At 41.9% G+C, this 16,827-nt stretch overlaps 1 long non-coding RNA gene across 4 annotated transcripts in view; it reads right to left on the bottom strand.

Annotated features, from left to right (window-relative positions):
- LOC118546290 (uncharacterized) overlaps positions 1–16,022 on the bottom strand; it is a 92,056-nt gene extending 76,034 nt beyond the window's left edge. For 2 of the 4 annotated variants that reach the window (XR_013440710.1, XR_004922520.2), the window contains exons 1-2: positions 15,799–16,022; positions 1,238–1,397 (exon numbers count right to left, since the gene is read on the bottom strand). This is a non-coding gene — a long non-coding RNA (uncharacterized LOC118546290). Of the gene's footprint in view, positions 1–1,237; positions 1,398–3,001; positions 3,171–15,798 lie in introns of those variants that run through there. The other 2 variants (XR_013440711.1, XR_013440712.1) reach the window with 2 other exon arrangements.
- Between the last annotated feature and the right edge of the window lie 805 nt (positions 16,023–16,827).

Below are 16,827 nucleotides of genomic sequence, written 5' to 3'. Positions count from 1 at the left end.
TCACAAGTAGGTTAAAAGTAAAAGGATGAACAAGGTGTACCATGCCAACACTCATCAAAGGAAGCCTGGAGTGGCCATACCAGTATTAGACCAAGTAGACTTGAGAGTGTCAAACAGGCATCAGAGCATTAGCAGCCAAAGTGATATATCCTACAAGTTTAGCAAGGATGGAAATAAAATATCATATTGCACGCTCCCCCTCCAGCATGAAAATCAAATCCCCAAAAGAATCCAGCGGCCATGCTGCTTCACATCTCCACCACTCTGGGAGGGCAGGCCCAGGTGATTGAGAGCCTTGCAGAACTACACGGAGTTGGGATGCACAGTCCCCCCAAGAAGGGATTCAAGGACACTGAGTAAATGCAGCAGATGTCCACGACAAACGGAGGCTGAGGGCCTGGCTATGTCCCTAACACATCCCGCAGGTGTAAAGCAAAGCAATGGCACCATCCCATCCAAGAACAACACGTCAGTGCTGGAGAAGATCGCGGGGGTTCTGGAACAGCCTTTTACCAGGAAATGACCCTCCGAGAGAACGGATAAAGAAATACTCTTCAGAATTCATTAGCACAAACTCTAAATTTGGATTCCAGGAATGAAAGATGTTAACGTTGAATCCAGGTTTCAGGAAAGAAACACAATGTTATTTTACAATGTCCTATTTTTTTGTATGCCAATAGACTTACTCAGATGTTCCTGTCATCCTTCAACATTGCCCCAAAATAATTTCCTCCAAAAATATAATCCAAGCCTTATCTCACCATGTAAGTTGGGAACTCTCTCCATCAACTTCCAGTCATAAGACACGGGGAGGCTTCTTGAGGGCAGATAAGACTTAGGATCAAGTGGAACACCTCACACCACAGTCTCTAAATGAAGGAGAATTTAGGGACCTTCTATCCCATCCTCTCTCCCACAGGGGTTGAGATAACTAAGCACACTCAGAGGTGACCTTCACGAGAGACAGGGTGACTGATTTTGATGCATGCCTATTTAGCTTAATTGGTAAATGTCTTAATAACTATTTGAAAAGAGACTTATTTTTCACTCAGTGTGTTTTACAACATAACACAGACACACACACACACACACACACAGACACACACACACACACACAAACCAACCACCACCCATACCCCCCATAAATGAAGCAAGAGCCTCCAGTATTTCTCTAGAAAGTAATCTACCCATTAGAGGCCTTCAATCTAAGGGTTGTAGAAGTTTGCCACCTACTGACCTTTTGCTGAAGTACCTGGTTCTCCTTGAAATACTGCAAACAATCATAATTCAATGCCAGCGACATGCATCGAGGTCTGTAGTCTTTTACTACTATTTCCCGATAAAATGTGAAGAGGTATTTTTGCTTTTTTTTTTTTTCATTTTCTTAAGATAAAATCCTATAGGGAAGAGAACCAAAAGCTCAAAGATCTCACACAGACATGAAAGTGTTCAGTGCTAATGTTCATTTGAAGGCCCTCTGCTGGCCATCCTCATTACATGTCTCCTTAGTTCAAGGGAAAAAGAAAGAAAAAGTAGGGGGGAGTAATCACAAAAATTTGGGAACAGTGAGACTGTTTTCTACCATCTTTCAGTCCTCACACCCAGTCCAGCATTTCTTCCCCTGCTTGTTTTCCTCTCTGAGGTTTGAGTCACCTGCCAGGCATTCCTTATCCCTCCCCCTTTCTGGAAAACAGGTCAGGGGATCTGTCCCTGACCTTCAGTCTTGTACTGAGCTGGCTTCAGTTTTTCCCATTACTCTTCGCAAAGTCCGTGTTATCTAGCTGATGGCTTCTTTTCTGATGTCGTGTTTCAGAGGTATTCCTAAATATAGGCTATGTAGGACATACCAAGTGTTGAAAATAATATCTAATGACCAATAAGCTGGGAGCTCGTAGAGGCAGACACATCAAGCCACCCACAGGTACTACCCAGTGATGCCCTGCAGACCAGGCTGAGGTTCCATCAGGACAAGGTGCATCACCCACTGAATTCTGAGGGCAGAGTCTGTCCCATTGTTTAGTCTCCCTTCCCTACTCCCATTTTTAATTTTTTCCCCATCTCTACCTCCTCTTCCAAATCTGCTGGGCTACTCTGCATCTCTTCCCTTTACCCTGCAGGCTGGGATCTTCCTGGAAATATTGGGAAATGAAATATCTGTCTACAAGTGAGGGAAAGCTGAGCCAGAGGAGTTTTGAAATCCCTTGGGGTCGTCTGATTCTGTGGTAATCAATCAATCTATTGCAGATCTGATTTAAAAAATGGGGGTGCCTGGGTGGTTCATTTGGTTGAGCTTCCAAATCTCAGTTTCGGCTCAGGTCATGATCTTGGGGTCGTGAGATGGAGCCCCACTTCTGGCTCTGTGCTTGACTCAGAGTCTGCTTGAGATTCTTTCCCTCTCCTTCTCCCTCCCCCATGTCCTGCCCCCAGCTCACACATGCTCATGCTCTCGCTCTCAAATAAATAAATAAATAAAATTTTAAAAATACTCCTATAGACACAAATGAGTTGCAAGTTTTCTCAATAAATGAAAACTAGCTAATGAGGATTGACCTATAAGAACTATGACTTGTAAAGGGGTATGATTATAATGATAATAAAACTTATCATCAGCAAATCAACATGGAGGTCCAAAGACAAGGAATAGGAAGATTGCAGCAAATACAGACAAGAAAAAGTATTGCCAGAGCTAGAAATCTTTGAATTGTAGGTGACAGTCTTCATTACAGTTTCTTAATCTAAATGGTAAGATGTGAACAGAAATCCCTGATGACACACAGCTGCATCAGACCCTGAGCAAAAACTCATGGTTTCTGGCCAGAGATTAGCCTTGTAAATACTTTTAAATATTCTAGAATAGCAGTACTTCTCAATGAGGACCTACGATGTTACTTCTCTATTGCTGCATAACAAACCACTTCAAATTGTAGTGGCTTCAAATAATTATTTTTTCCTCAAATTTTGCAGTTTGGGTGGAGCTTGGTAGGGCAGCTTATCTCTGTACCGTAGGACATCGGTGGGCACTTCTGGTACTAGAAGATTCACGTCCGAGATGGCTCACTCACATGTTGGCAAATTGTGGTTGGCTACAAGCCAGGAACTGTCAGCCCGGGACTTCAATCCTTTTCCCTCTTTTCCATTGGAGTCTCTCCTTGTGGCTGCTTGGGCTTCCTTTTGACATGGCAACTGCTTCCAAGAAGGAAATGGAAACTATCAGTTCTCTTAAAGGCTGGACTTGAGACTGGCATAGTGTTACTTTTGTCATGTTCAGTTGGTCAAAGCTGTCAGAGGCCTAACCCAGATTCAAGAATATGGGGAATACATTTTTCATATGCATAAACTCAGCCTCAGAAATATATATTTCAAATATTAGTTAATATAATATTTGAAATTAATATTAATATTTGAAATATATGAAATTAATATTTCATAATGTGAATTTAGAGAAAACAGAAAAAGGCACTGAGGGAAATTTTCTTTTTCCTTCACCACCCAAGACCACTTGCAACTTCTGCTTCATGCAGAGTCCCTGGAGAAGAGAAGAGAAACCAAGGCGGGACAGGAAGAGAAGGTGTAAGGGAGAACTGCAGAGATTGTCAAGAGAGTTGTTTCTCCAAACATCACACTAAGATGCAAGCTCCATGGGGGTAAGGACTGCCGTCCGGTTTGTTCCCTACTGTAGACCCCACACTAGCCTAGCACAGGTGCTTCACGAATATCTGTTGAATAAATAAAGGAATGAATGAATAGATGGTAGGAAAAGACCACCTCAAGGTTTTTTTTTTTTTTAAGATTTTCTTTATTTATTTGTCAGAGAGAGAGACCGCACGCACAAACAGGGGAAGGAGCAGGCAGAGCAGGCAGAGGGAGAAGCAGGCTCCCCGCTGAGCAGGGAGCCCGATGCGGGACTCGATCCCAGGACCCTGGGATCATGACCTGAGCCGAAGGCAGGCATTTAACCGACTGAGCCACCCAGGCACCCCCCCCCACCTCAAGTTTTGATGCAGCTGAACAGAGTAGGTAGAGGATTTGGAATTGTATAAATATTTTATATTAGCAAGAATAAAATTAAATCAAAAATTAAAAAGCATTGTGTAAATACTGAAAACAAATAAACCTAAGTATATCAAATTAGTGGCATAACCGCACAGAAAATAATTGTTTCAAGTAACTGTGAAATACAGCATTTTAACTCCATATCCTGGGTGGGATATAAGATAAAAGCCTAAGAGTAAAAGAACCATAAATAACATGAATCATACTGGTTATCTTACTGATAGTAGTAATATTTGAAATGATTATGTGTTTGTTATAGACTAAAACATGTAAATAATTATGAACCAAGATTTTCAGCATAAAAGATAAATCTAAAATCGAAGAAGTTCAGTAAAACTCTATACCTTAAAATTTGAATTGGAAATTTCAATATGAATGCATGATTCTTTTTTCTTTAAAAAAAATATGTATTTCCCAGCTCTAGGCACTAAGAGGGCCTGGAAACAATAACAAGCCAGTAGCTTTGAGCACCCCTCAACCCAAATCGTGTCTTCTAAAGACCATGTCCTACCAATAGAAATCAGGACTCCTTGGAGAAATGACTGATTCCAGTAAGCAGCAGGAGGAGTGTGCAAGATGATCCGGGCCACTTTGTTGGGCAAGAAAGTGAAGAAATTATCAAGTACTATTGCAATCATATTTAAAGGTGACAGTAACCATCCAAAGGGGTTCCAAATGGCCAAAGATGGATTAATTTGAGCAAAAAGAATAACTGCAATGAATTAAAAATATGAAATATAAAAAAATCCATAAGTTCATAATAAAGGCAAACATAATGATCACTTTGGAGATTTCAACCACACCAACTCATTATTCTTAAAATTAGTAAATAACAGGAAAGAACTAGCAATTAATCCTGCCTTTCCTGCATAAATTGGATTTCAGCATAACCAAATAGCGTGAAAGAAAACTCTTCTTTGTAGAAACATTCCTACTAAATAAATGCAAACAGAATGATACAATTAGATGGACACCACTTTGCAACCCCTAATAAAATAATGAATCTAAGCAATGAAAATCAATAAATACTAAATCTTTAGATGAAAAGGTGATGGACGTTTCGTAATGGAGAGATCAGGCTGACACAACCTGAACCCACTGACCAATCTTTTTATTTTTTATTGAAGTATGTATCAAGAGCTGTGAAGGTCATTGAGATTTTACTCTATTTACAAGCTAACAGATTAACCTGCCAAATTTCACGGAAACTGATTAAAGGTATAGACTCTGGGTTAAAGAGTATGATGGTTAATTTTATACGTTAGCCTGACTGGGCCATGGGGTATCCAAATATTTGCTTAAACATTATTTTTGGGTGTGTCTGTGAGGGTGCTTCTGGATAAGATTAACATTGGAATGTAGACTGAGTAAAGCAGATTGCCCTCCCCCATGTGGGTAGGCCTCCTCCACTCCACCCAAGGCCTGACTAGAACAAAAAGCTGAAAAAGAAAAAATTATCTCTGTATTGGAGCTGAAACATTGCAGTCTTCCCCTGCCTTCAGACCTGGATTCGGACTGAAACCACTATCCCACTAGGGGCTCTCCTGCTGCTCAGGCCTTCGGACTTGGACTGAAACTCAAACCAGCAATTCTCTGCGCTCTCGCAGCTGCATGATTACAATCTTGGCCTTCTTGGCCTCCAAAATCACTTGAGCTAGTTCCTCACAGCATATCAGTCTCTCTGTCTGTCTCTGTCTCTCTCCCTGCCCCCACCCCCTCTGCCCTGTGTGTGTATGTGTTTCTCTGGAGAATCCAGTCTCATACAGAGATCCAGGACCATCAATTACTCACAGCAAAAGCAGTGGTTATTTTTAGTATCATCATTTTTACACTGGTTCCCTGAGCCTCATTTCTAATAGAGCAACAGGAAAAGGGTGAGATGACCTTGTACACGTAGGGGGTTGCTTTATAAGAAAGGAATCCCAAGCTTAGGGAATTCTGATATTCGACACTGTACAGCAAGCTTGTCTGTCCTTTGTTCCAGCAACAGACACCATCTCTTTCTTCATATGCAAACATCTTTGAAAAGATAATGTAGACAAAAGGCAGTGAAAATCTTGTCTTGCAAAACGTAGGGAGATGCAAGAGCCCCATGGAGAATTGTCTCCCATTAGTCTAATCTCCGGATCAATCTTCACATCACTAAAAATGGGACATCATATGTCTCCTGATGTGATGCAAGAGGTACACAGCACCACCTAGGAGTTATTCTTGCCAAAGAGGGTGTATCTGAATCTAATCAAGTCTCAAGATCTCACTGCTAGTTTGAAAGTAATAGAAGAACAAACAGAAGAACTAGCGGATAAAAGAACAAGTTGGACGAGGAGGCAATCGGCCAAATTTAGAAGATGGGAAATTGTACCTCATAAACGACCCAATGTCTTCAACAAACAAGTGGAATTTTAAAAGATGGGAGAAGAGGGAATAGTTACAGGTTAAAAGAGACTTAGGCTACGATGCCACATGTGGACCTTGTTTGATCCTAACCTAAACGAACCAATTACAGAATCGTTTTTAGAGGATGGAGAAGCTTTGAGCATGGATGGGGAATGATATATTATTAAAATTACATGAAAGTATTATTATTGTTAGGGGTAATATTTTTAAAAATCCTTGTGTGTTAATTACTGAGCTATTTGTGGATAAAATGATATGATGTCCGCATTTGCTTTAAATTACTTCACCACCACCACCCCCACTACCAACAAAAGTGGAAGGAGGAAGATGGAGCAAGCTTGGCAAGACGTGGTTAATTGTTGAAGCTGGTGACAGTACATGAAAGTTCATAATACTACTTTCACCTGTTTCATTTTGAAAGTTTCTATTGAAAATTTAATAAATAAAACTGTGGAAGAACGAAAACAGCAAAAACAAAAGCATAAGCGAGAGAAATGTGTTATAAGCTTAAAAGGTGGTACAGGGCCTTGGCAGAATTACTTTAACTTAGACTTTAGTGGAACATCTCAGATCTTTGGAAGCCTGCCCTTCAAGAGAATAACTTCCATCTTTTGCTTTTCCATATAGAATAGTTCATACGTTTTGCTCAGTGAGAAGACAGAATTCCTATGGCAAAACACACACACACACACACACACACAAAAACCAAGTGAGGTGGGAGAAGGGAAGTAGGGAGAAATAGAGGAGGGAAAGGAGAGAAAAAGAATGATACAGATGTATCCCCCTTTCTCATGGATTTTATAGTCTAGCAGAGGAGACAGCCATTAATGCAACAGTCATGCAGATGACTGTTTAATCATCAATGGAGGTAAATGCCATGAAGTTAAAGAGGAAATTTCCATAAGAGCAAGCAGCATAAGAACTTAGGAGGCAAGGACACCCACCCTCCCTAAGGAAGTGACCTTTGCTGGTGCTGAGATCTGAAGAATAAATGGATATTACACAGACAAAACAGTTAGGGGAAAGCTGTTTAGGACAGTCAAGAGAGAAGCCCTTGACCTTGGGATGCAGGGAGGAGAATACACTGAAGGAGGCACCAGAGTATACAAAGGAGGGAGACCCTAGGAGACTCTTGCAGCAGCCCCAGTAGAAACAAACAATGGCGGCTTATGCTGGAATGGTGACAATGGAGATGGAGAGAAGTGGACTCATTGGGCAGATATTTATGGAGTAAAATTAGTCCAACTTGGTGATAGATTAGTTATGATGATGGGTATAGATGTTTCATATTACACTCTTGGTATTATTTCTGTGGCATCCCCCCAAAGCACTGAGCTTTAGGGGCTACTGTGCTAGTGCACCACTGGATGGGTTGAGTTGTAGGGTGCCAGGAAAAGGGACCATGAATTGGACTGATCCAAGTATTTTACACAAAATCTGGGAGACTATTAGGAGAGAGCTGGGGGCTACTGTCTAGCCTCTCAACACCCCCACCCACCACACTCACACACATTCACACCCACTGCCAGGCTCTGAGGAAAGAGGAATTGCTTGATGTCAGGAGATCTGGCTTTGGGTTCTGGTTCTAGCTCTTACAAGTGGAGAGATGTTGGTCAGTTCTTCTGGGTCATGAACACAAGTGCTGCCATTGAGGTCTAAGGACCACGGGACCCTTGACTCCTATAATGGGCACTGAGCTGAAATGTTGAGAGGACGGAGCTGACAGAGGTGGGAGGTATCCAAAGTAGCACTTTAGATATGGAGGTGATGAGCTCTACAGTAATCCTTGGAGGGCAAGCTGGTCTTTTCTTGTGAAATCACCCAAATGGTCCTTTTTATTGTACAAATGTAAAGGAAGAAAACCCTCTATGAAATATTTCCACTTCAGAAGATGATCTTTGCTTTCACTTTGCATAACCAAAGCCTGGTTCCCACTCCACCATGAGAGGGCAAGACCCAGGACTGTAGCAGGCAAGTCTACTGTTTTCTCTAATGATTGTAGATATGGGGAGAGGAGAGAAGGAGGCTAGTATGGATGCTCCCAATATGCATGAGTCCTATGGTTAGGCTTACTTTCATCCATGACAGTGTCTGTTTTCCTGAATAGCATCCTTTGGAAAGGAAAAGCAAAGTCAAAATACAAGAGGTTGCCCGATACAATGTTCATCGCACAAAGCACTGGATTTAAAGACGAAAGACCAAGAGTCAAAACTCTTCATGTCCACTTACTAGCTGTGTGATCACACACAAATTTCATACTCTCTGCACCTCCCTTTCCTCATCTGTGGAACTGTGATAATAAAGTCACCTCACCAGGTAATTTATGATGATTGAATGCAACACTCTTTGTGAAAGCACTCAGAGTAAGTGATTAAATATGTGATGATTGATAGTGGCTTTCTTTCTGCTGAAGACAATAATTTTTTCAGTCATCTGTCCTTGTTCCACAGGGAAAACCAAAGAAAGGAAACAGACTTGAACCAGGATCATGTGGCATGTGTACTCAGTCTGTCTCCAGTCACTTCTGAGTCTTAGTTAATAAGAACACTAGCCAGCCAAACCCAAAGTCCTGAAAGCCTGGCCCTTCGGGTTGGCCGCCTGGGGGACAACATGCTGCAGCTTTGCCTGGTCGACCAAGGTTCTGGCTTTGCTGCCACTCTTGTCGGACCAACACAGCACAGCCTTGACACATGAATGTTGATGAACAAACTGATACATCTGTCCTGTAATTGTAGATCCTGGAAGCCAATTTTCATCCCACCGATACACTTGACTATGAAAGCTTGCATGGGTCTTCATGAAAAAGGACTTCAACCACTTCCATTTTGACCCCAAACTTTATAATTGATTAAGTTCTTCTTTCTAGCCCATCTCTTAACTCAGGCAAAAGTCTCTTCAGGCAAAGGATCTCCTAATGGGACCTGAAACTACCCCCTCACACAATAAGCACTGCACTGAACCAGCAAGACCCTGTGTGACTGAGCCTCAGACAATGATCAACTTGACCTTCACTGCCCACCTGCACGTATTCACCAAACTTTCCTCATATAAACCTGGAAGTATTTCTGGCACTTTGGAGACAGGCTTTGAGATGTTAGTCTGCTGTCTTCCCGGTGTTGGCCTCACTGAAATAAATCCCTTTTTTGTTTCACCACCACTCATGTCTCTGTCTTTGGATCTTGTCCTCAGAAAAGTGGCCGAACCTGGTCTGGTTGGGATCCCCGGAGCCAGATGCTCTTGCAACCCTGCCCCTCGGCTACACTAATGACCAATTCTACCTTGCACATGACTACCTATGACCAACTACAGCTTCTAAACTAGAATTCTCCTGAACTTGAGTGAAAACGTGCTAGTTCAGTGTTTCTCAAGGTGTGGTCCCTGGGCCACTTGCTCCTGAAACTTCCGGGGATCTCATTAAAATGGAGGCAATGCCCAGCACTACTGAATCAGAATCTCTGGGTGTGTGCTCAGGGACCCGCACTGTTAACCATCACCACAGGAGTTTGGATGCTCATTAAAGTTTGAGGACTGGTTAAGAAAACTCATTCAAACCACTAAGGCTTCAAGGGCTATATATCATAAATAATACTTCAAGCCTGAACAGTGGTTAAGTATATTGAAGTGCTGAATTCCAAAATATTGGTTATAATTTTAGAAATGAGTGAAATCTGGTATGTGTAAACTCGTGGCAAAATCTGATTTTTGGTATTTTACCTACATTAATCAAACACATTGGTTGCACTAAAATGGGCAGATCTGTCCATAAGGTAATAAAAATGATTAACTAATGGCTTCAATAGGGCGTTACATCAGCCTCTGATAATAAGAATAAGCACAGTAGATAACCACTGGCCAAGTCAATCACTAGCTGTAACAATTGAATGTGAACCTTCACTTCAGGCTTTTACTTGTCTGCTTTGAACTTAGAATGAGAGTTAAGTAGGAAAAACATCTTACATTACACTGAGGAGCAGAACTTCCACTTCAGGCTTCATTAAAGAAAATAAATATACTGTCCCTTCCATTTCCCATAGTTAAGGTAAAAATTTGGTCAGTGGGGCTGGAGCCAAAGAGACTCATTGTGTGGTTAGGACACTGGTTACACACAGGACAATTGACCAAATAAGTACATGTATTGAGGTTAGTGGCAGCCAGGTTTTTCAGTGATGGAGAAGGGAGTTACAAATAGGTAAGAGAGAAAAGGATAAACCCTGTGTTGTTGGATTGGAATTGAAGGTATTAGTGTAAATTCATGGTTTTTGGATATACAGATAGATGGAGAAATGGATGGATGGATGGATGGATAGATAGACAAACAGATAGATGTGTGTATACATGTGAGTGTGTCATACTTCCTAATCTGCTGAGAAGACCTAAAAGCAATGATATTCCAGTACCAGTGAGCACCAGGTTCATGGTTTCTAAATTCCATTCTCCACTAAAAGAATCCAGAACTCTTTAAAGAAATAACTGATTCCAGGGCTGCTGCAGGGAAACAGCAGGTGAGCCTAGAACATTGTGTTGTGCCAGAAAGTGAAGAAGTGCTCAAAGAATGATAGGGGCATGTATAAAGGACCCAGGAGCCAGCTTGAGGGGCTAATAAATAATAATAGGGACAGGTTATAACACACTGAACAAAATAGAAGTCCATGAGTCCATATGGATATAAATTAATTACTATATAAATAAATGAAAGGAAATGAAAAGCTCTACCTTATAAGAGGATTCCAAATAACAAATATAGAGGAATAATGGACTTAGCAAATCACCATTTGGCAACTGTCATGGTACTAATTGATTTAATCATGAATCATCAATAGATGTGAAAACTAATGAGTGAAAATTTGATGAGTGTAATATTTAGATAATCTCAATACATCTCCCCACAAAATGCTTATTCATTGCTTACTAATAGATAAGTGAAGTAGTAGTTACTAATTCATAATAAAGTAACCAGGCAGACACCATCTTAACCAACTGACACAAGGGAACAACAACAGTAATAGGACAAATAAATACTATGCGCCTTTTGATGTTATACGCTGAGAAGAACACATCACTTTGGTATGTTCCTGTCAGAAATGTATAATCTGAATCCAACCATGGGGAAACACCAAAAAAAACCAAATTGAGAAATATTTTACAGAGTAAATTTTTAGAACTGTCAATGTCATAAAAGATAAGGAAAGACTAGGGAACTGACTGGATTGAGGGAGACTAAAAGAAATGACAACTAAATACAACTCATGATCCTAGACTGGATCCTGGAACTATAAAGGATATCACTGGGTCATTACTGGGACAATCAGCAAATTTTTAGTGAGGTCTGTGGATTAGATGATAATATTGTTCAACATCAATTTCTTGTGGTTATATAAAAGAGAGCCTTTATTTTTAGGAAATACACGTTGAAGTATGAAGGGACAAAGGGGGCTCAAGTCTACAACTCTCAAATGGTTTGGAAAAAATTAAGGAATATCCATGAGAGAGGAAATGATAAGGCAAACGTGGTAAAATGTTAATGTAGAGGAAGCAAAACTTGTCATCTATCCTGTTAGTTTCTTTCCCTGGGGCTGCATATTAAGCTGACAAAAAAACCAGATTAACAGAAGAAAAAGATTTATTCATGTACACAGGGAGCAAGCGAAAGAAGTAGCTGGCTTCTTAACTGGTTTGAGCGAGAGGCTTATACACCTAACTTGATGGAAGGAAAGGAGAGAGAAAGGGGTTTCTTTAGGAAAAACAAATGGGTTTTTAGGAGAACTATTGAGAGATAAGAAAGTGATAGTGTTTGTCTACAGGGGTATGAATGATCTTTCTGTCTCCCTCTGGGCCATAAAACTCCTCAATGAATGAATTTGGGGAAGGCTTTATTCAGGTTTACCCTTCTGGGAGTAGATCTTCCCAAAAGAAGGAATTTATGGTAGTCTTGTTTTCCAGAAATTGCTGCTTTTAGTCAGATAAGGAAAGCCCCAGGAAGGTTTCTTCCTGCATCTCTTGATTCTCAAATATCTTGAGCTTGAAATAATATTTATACCAACTCTGAGGTTCTGAGTGGCTCCCTACATTAACAATTGGGAAATTTTGATGAAAGATACATAGGAGTCCTTTGATAATAATAATAATAATAACATAATAATCTGTTGCAAATTTTCTGTAAATTTGAAATTATTTTAAAATAAAAAGTTTTTAAAGTATGCATACCCTAATCTCAGAAATTGGAAATTTCATTAAAAAAGAAAAAAAGTCATCCCAAGTGCCAACTCTGAAGGGTGGATTAAATATAAAAGGAAAGCTTTAATCTCCATAAATAAGTGAGTAGTACACATCTACCCTTGAGGAAGAGAGCCCTGTAAGGAACATTAGTAACTCAATCCAGGTGGAAGGAGGTATTGTCCAAGATGCTCAGAGCTTTGCAGTGAGAAATGCAGCCCCTCCTGTCAGACGACAGATCTCAGCTGAGTGTAGGATAACCACGTAGCTGAAGGCTCTGCCCACTGCTTCCTGGGATGAAACCCATTGCAAAAACGGACCTTGTGTCCACAGTTTGATTCTCTTGCCCCAATTCCCATCTTCGAAACTCACATAATATTCAGATCTTCACTGCTAAAACAACAGGTACTTGCTTTTTTTATTTTGCAAAATGCAAGTCCTGATATTTTCCACTAATAACAATAATACAGGCAAGTTGCGTGTATTAAATACTTACTCTGCGGCAGGCCCTCTCCCAAATATGTTACCTACGTTGTTTTATTTGATCCTGCCTATTTTCCTGTGAAATAAGGACTATCATTATTCTCTTCATGTTACAGTAAAGGAAACCAGATGCTCTGAGTGATTAAACTCTCCAGGATCACAAAGCTGGTAAGCGGCTGCATCTGGCTTTGAACCCAGGCTTTCTAATATCAAAGCCCATATAATTAACCACAATATAAGATGCTATGTGCTATGCCTCAACATTCTCTGGTTTTTTCTAGACTCCGGTTTATAGTAATAACTCAGGGTCAAGATTCTGTGACAAATATACCATCTCAGTGAAGAGAAATCCTGAGGTGCCCAGATGGAAACCAATTTAAGGTGATCATCTCAACCCAAACCCAAGCAAGAGGGAAAGTGCTCTGCAAACCTCAGGCCCGAGCTGACCCCCATACTGCCAGCGCCTCTGGGTTGTCTCACTGTCATGGCCAACTGCTAAGTGTTTAGCTACCTTTAGTTGGCTTTGGTTAAAAGGCAGACAGAAGAGGTTGTCTATAAAAGATACTGAAAAATACTTATCGCCATTTTTAATTCATTTTCCTCTATATTCTTTTTTTTTTTTTTAAAGATTTTATTTATTTATTTGAGAGAGAGAGTGAGAGACGGAGAGCACGAGAGGGAGGAGGGTCAGAGGGAGAAGCAGACTCCCCGGCTGAGCAGGGAGCCCGATGCGGGACTCGATCCCAGGACTCCAGGATCATGACCTGAGCCGAAGGCAGTCGCTTAACCGACTGAGCCACCCAGGCGCCCTTTCCTCTATATTCTTAATTAGAGACTCTTGACTCAACATTCTTTCTTCCTCAGCTGAGTGTTACTTAGGTCAAACGGCTACTCCTCAACAGTATGTACTAAAATAAAATGGGAGTATCCAAGAGCCGGGACAAACCTGGAAGAAAATCATGATCCCCAACTCCTAGTTCAGTCCTAGCAGCTCTCAAACTTTTTTTCTGTTCCTGTACACTATGGATGATATTTAAAGTGTGACATACCTCCTTACACATCTCCTGGAGGAACCCTACTCATTTCTCTTCCGTTCAAGAAAGTATATGAGAATCACGTGAGCTCAAGTGACATCATTATAGGGATGCCATTAACTCTATGAAAAAGAACACCTTTTGCAAACATATATGTGTTAACTACTATCAAGAATAAGTCACAAATAGCTATGGATGTGATATATATTATTTGTAAATATTCTAGATTAAATGTATTGCTTCCTATCCCCTCTTCTTTTGCAATTATTTCATTTTACCTAGATCACCACCACAGCACCATAGCAGACCTGAGGGAAGTATAGTGGAAGCATGAAGTCTGTTAGAAATTGCTCCTGCCCCAGAATTCATACTCATCAAGTCTGGATCTATCCATCATCAGCTGGGAGACAAGGATAGTGAGGACTGGGATATGGAAAGCAGGACTGGGAATGTGTCTCTTTCTCTCTCTCTCTCTCTCTCCCTCTCACACACACACACAGCTTTACTGAGGTATGATTGACAAATAAAAATTGTATATACTTAAGGTGTACCATTGGGTGTTTCGATATACATATACATTGTGAAATGATCACTGCAATCAAGATAAAAAACATATTCATCACCTCATATAGTTACTATTTTCTTGTTCCCTTTTGTGTGTGTGTGTGTGTGTGTGTGTGGTGAGAACACTTAAGATCTATTCTCTTAGCAAGTTTCAGGTATACAATACAGTATTGTTAACCACAGTCACTTTGCAGTATGTTAGATCTCCAAAACTCATCAACCAGCGGAAGTGAAGCTTTATACCCCCGATCAACATCTCATTCCCCATCCGTCACCCCCAGCTTCTGGCACCCACCATTCTACACGCTGCTTCTACGAGTTTCACTATGTTAGTTTCCTCGTATAAGTGAGATCATGCGGTATTTGTCTTTCCACGTCATTCCCACATACAGGACTCCTCTGGTTGTAGAACATTATCATCCAGGCCTTGGTGGCCTGACTTTGGTCACATTTGTCCCAAAGGTCCAAAAGGATCAGAGGATGGGTTCTTCAGCCCAGGTGGCAGCCACTATTTGTGTAGTCTTATATCTGGGTTCTACCTTTACATCCTCAGACCCCAGAGAGCTGGAGAGGTTGATGCTCTGTCCTGCGACTGCCTTGTGTGAAATAGGCTCTGAATACTTCAGCATTAAATGATGATGATGATACATTTGAGTATATCATGTCAGCCGTTGCTAATATTCAATCAGCACCGCAAATAAATGAAGTCACTTTTATTATTTCTATTTTCCAGATGAGAAAATAGAGGTTCCAAGTATCTAAATAACTCATCCAAAGGCTGTGTTTACAGCCATGATTTGAACCCAAAGCTCTCTGACTCCCAAGCAGTGCTTTTCACCCTGACTTCATTTTGATGGGGCTGAGCCTTTTCGTGATCCTCCCCTTACACCACGACCCTGGCGGCGGCTCTGGTTTTCCCGCCACAGGCCTCCAGTAGCCCGTCGTCCCTGGCCTGCAGAAACACAAAGATGGCTAGGCTGGTCGCTGTTTCCCGAAAGGGCCTCAGTCGCTCCACCAGCCTCTGAGCCCTCGAAGCACGCGGAGCGAGTGTTACCTGTTACGGCGAGCGGACTGAGATGGAAGCTGTCAGGGAGGAGTCGGAGGGAGCAGGCTTGAGCAGACAGGGCTGCTGGGCCGGCACGGGGAGTGCGGGCGCTGGGCTGGGCTGGCCCCTCGGCACCCGGCAGGGCCGCTGCGCCTTGACTGCCCACCAGACCCGGCCTTCCGCCTTCCGATACGCGCGGCGCTCAGACGGCGCCTACCACTGGGCGCGGCGGCCCTCTGTGGCCGAGATGCTTCCAGAAGGGGGCGCAGCTGAGCACGCGCCCCCCGCCGCGCAGCCGGCCGAGGGACACACACACACACACACACACACACACACACACACACCTCGCACATGGCCTTCTTGCATTTTGCCTTGAAGAGGAGGGACAGAGAGAGGCTACACGATGCTGGTTATGACCCGAAAAGAGAAAATTAGGCTGCTGAAAAGATCCAGCCAAACCGCACTACTTGCAACGCCCAGTTTGAAACTGCTTACAGGGAAGAGGACTTCTCCCCTCGTTTCCTAATTAATCTTTCAAAATTTGCCTTGCACAGCTCTGACTCACAACACATCTGAATGCTTATTTAAGTGTTCCCAAGCTTCCCATTAGAATATACAGACTGTCTGCTTGGAGAATACAAAGAACTCCAGGATCCCCAGGCTTTCCATTAGCACTTTGTCTTCCCTTCCCTAGACTTCTGCCGGCTTGGACCTCACGGACTACTTGATGTGAAAGGAGTGGAGGTTTTCTTCTACAGTGCCAGGCGCAACGTCTAGCACATAGTGCGTGCTCAGTAAAAGTCAGAGGACTAAATGATGTGTTCCAGCTGGGAACGGACACGTCTCTTCTAATGCCCGCAGCAATCCACCACTCCAGGTTTGTGCTGCATGGTTTCCCATTGTCTGCCCAATGCGGATTCATTGTCCATGCTCAGACTTGGGGCCTAAAGGATTAAAATTACTTCCCAGGTATCCCTCTACCTACCTATCCAAATACATAAGCTGGTAGTTGATTTAATTAAATCCCTGAAGGTTAAA

The sequence above is a fragment of the Halichoerus grypus genome, chromosome 8 (genome assembly GCF_964656455.1).
Source record: "Halichoerus grypus chromosome 8, mHalGry1.hap1.1, whole genome shotgun sequence".
Taxonomy (NCBI): domain Eukaryota; kingdom Metazoa; phylum Chordata; class Mammalia; order Carnivora; family Phocidae; genus Halichoerus; species Halichoerus grypus.
The sequence above is the reverse complement of the archived record's forward strand: the minus strand, read 5'-3'. Positions and strand labels throughout refer to the sequence as shown.